This window comes from Bison bison, unplaced genomic scaffold (assembly GCF_000754665.1).
Source record: "Bison bison bison isolate TAMUID 2011002044 unplaced genomic scaffold, Bison_UMD1.0 scf7180017864149, whole genome shotgun sequence".
Lineage (NCBI taxonomy): Eukaryota > Metazoa > Chordata > Mammalia > Artiodactyla > Bovidae > Bison > Bison bison.
Genome location: NW_011494721.1, coordinates 4,053,382 through 4,056,250, shown reverse-complemented (window position 1 = coordinate 4,056,250; position 2,869 = coordinate 4,053,382). Strand labels below are relative to the sequence as shown.

The following is a 2,869-nucleotide window of genomic DNA, read 5'->3' as shown; positions in this document are numbered from 1 at the left end:
ATAGGGTAATCTTTTTACCATTAGTTAATTTTACTTTGTTGGCTTTTGTGCTTAGAGCAATTTGAATTTGACAGTTGGAGCATTTTAATAAAGAAAGTCAGTTAAACACCTGTCCAAATTATTCCCTATATACACAGCAGTGGAATATAAATTTGCATTGAAAAAGATTTATTAGAAAAGTTTAGCTGGCTATCACCTACTTTTACTGCCTTTTTTTTAAAAAACACAAATAAGACCTTTTATTTATCACCACTAAAAGTCCGAATTTTTCACAGATTTTTGGACAGCTGGCTCATACCCATTAGCTTGATCAACTTTAGGGCTTATCTCATCCCCAATAACTTTGCCCAAAATGCTATCTTCTCCATGCAGTTCCATGAGTTTTTTCAGTTCATACATGGGCTTCTTCAGCATATTTTCTTTTGTAACCATGTCATCATGGAGCAGATAAATAGATTGGCAAACCTTTTCTATGTGTTTTCCAATGCTGTCTGAAATCAATTTATTGGCCAGCCTTTTAAAGACATTTGTCTTCTCCTCTCAGGTCATGATTTACCTTGTAATCTTGTGGGTCTGGCTGACCTACCAATGCTGGACATAAGAGGTCTTCTGAATCTAACTGTTGCATTTTCAGTAAAACTCACACAGGATAGACGAAGCAAATAACCACCAGTAGTGTTGACATCAACGTGAGCTTCAATCACAGTCTGACATTTTTTGACCCATAGAGCACATTTTGTCACAGGTGAGATCTGTGCCATGGAAATTAGTCAGGCATTTTTTGCCCAGAACGTCCTCAGTAATTAGCTTGAATTTTATAAATGCAATTTCATCATTCTGCAAACCAGCAAGCTCACTTCAAAAACACAACCCTTGATGACATCTGTTATGATTTTTGTTCCTTGGGTTCTCATGACCAGTGTTTTCCCAATATTTCTTATATTGAACCTTTCTGATGCTTTCACATCATACCAATCCTTCTTAGAAAATGAGTCAACCACTTTCTTCTTGGCTCCCTTTTTGCTGCTTTTGTAAAGCGCTTGTTCTTCCTTCCTGACTAACATGGTGCTACTCAGAGATCCAAAAGGGCTACTACCTTTTTAAATATGAGAGATCCATCAAAATGCTGTCAGAGTTGATGAAGGTAAATATTCTAATGCAATGTGTTTCAGTAAAATACAGTAAGTGTTATTTTAGAGGCTATAAAAAATAAACATTAGTTAAAAATCATGATTTTAAATCTTTCCTTAATTCTCTACTGTTATTCTTTTAAGATATCTTTTTCTATCACCTTAAAACAAATATATGTGTGTGTGTTTGTATGTATATACATATATATTAACATACTTGTTTGTATAACTCAAACAGGTTTTTAAAACTCTTAGTTGCTACAAGTAGCTACCAGAATAATTATCAAGTTTTCAAAGAAATCATAAAAGAATATTGTCAGATTGCATCCTTGAATTTCACTTGATAGAATGATTTTCTTTTCCATGCATTGCTTTACTCAGTTGAAAATTTGATTTGTTTTCACTGAAATAATTTCAGATTCAAGTTCTTAGTTCATAATGCCTTGGTCCTTTCATATAAAATATGTTTTGGAGATTTGTTCATTCAAACTCCTGATATATAAAAAATTTTAGATTCTCTTCAGAGGTGCCTTCGGGTCCATAATTACTTGTTAGCTGTGTGAAAACAGGGAATTGTCTCCTATTAAAACTTCAGATTGGAGAAGACAATGGCAACCCACTCCAGTACTCTTGCCTGGAAAATCCCATGAACGAAGGAGCCTGGTAGGCTGCAGTCCATGGGGTCGCTAAGAGTCAGACACGACTGAATGACTCCACTTTGACTTTTAACTTTCCTGCATTGGAGAAGGAAATGGCAATCCACTCCAGTGTTCTTGCCTGGAGAATCCCAGGGACAGGGAAGCCTCATGTGCTGCCATCTATTAGGTCACACAGAGTCGGACACGACTGAAGCGACTTAAACCTTCAGATAGTCTGTATATTCTCTTCTAATGTAATATGCTTATCCCCTGAGCTTTCTCCAGATAAAGAGTTTCATGAGGGCATAAACCTAACTTCTGTAGCTTCAATATCTATCTGTGTCTGCATGTATTAGATAACCCAAACATTTACATAATGGGGAATGAGTATGTTTAACCTTATAACTAGTATCTATTGCATCACTGAGTGATTTATATGCCTCCCCTTTAAACATTTTGAGATTGAGGAAGAAATATTTGTTATATAAGTCCATTGAATTTCATGTATTTTTTCTTCTTCGGCAGTTTAAAAATTTGATGTTTGAATGATTTCTTCTTAAGGAAGATTTACCATTGTCTAAATACTTTCAGTTCAGTTCAGTTCAGTTGCTCAGTCATGTCCGACTCTGAGATCCCATGAATTGCAGCATGCCAAGCCTCCCTGTGCATCACCAGCTCCTGAAGTTCACCCAAACTCATGTCCATCGAGTCGGTGATGCCACCCAGCCATCTCATCCTCTGTCGTCCCCTTCTCCTCCTGCTCCCAATCCCTCCCAGCATCAGGGTCTTTTCCAATGAGTCAAATTTTTGCATAAGGTGGCCAAAGTATTGGAGTTTCAGCTTTAGCATCAGTCCTTCCAAAGAACACCCAGGACTGATCTCCTTTAGAATGGACTGGTTGGATCTCCTTGCAGTCCAAGGCACTCTCAAGAGTCTTCTCCAACACCACAGTTCAAAGCATCAATTCTTTGGCACTCAGCTTTTTCACAGTCCAACTTTCACATCTATACATGACCACAGGAAAAACCATAGCCTTGACTAATGGACCTTTGTTGGCAAAGTAATGTCTCTGCTTTTGAATATGCTATCTAGGTTGGTCAT

The 2,869-nt window shown here is 37.2% G+C and overlaps 1 pseudogene; it reads right to left on the bottom strand.

Annotated features, from left to right (window-relative positions):
- Window positions 1–252: 252 nt before the first annotated feature.
- On the bottom strand, window positions 253–1,064 carry LOC104989298 (annotated as a pseudogene).
- Between the last annotated feature and the right edge of the window lie 1,805 nt (window positions 1,065–2,869).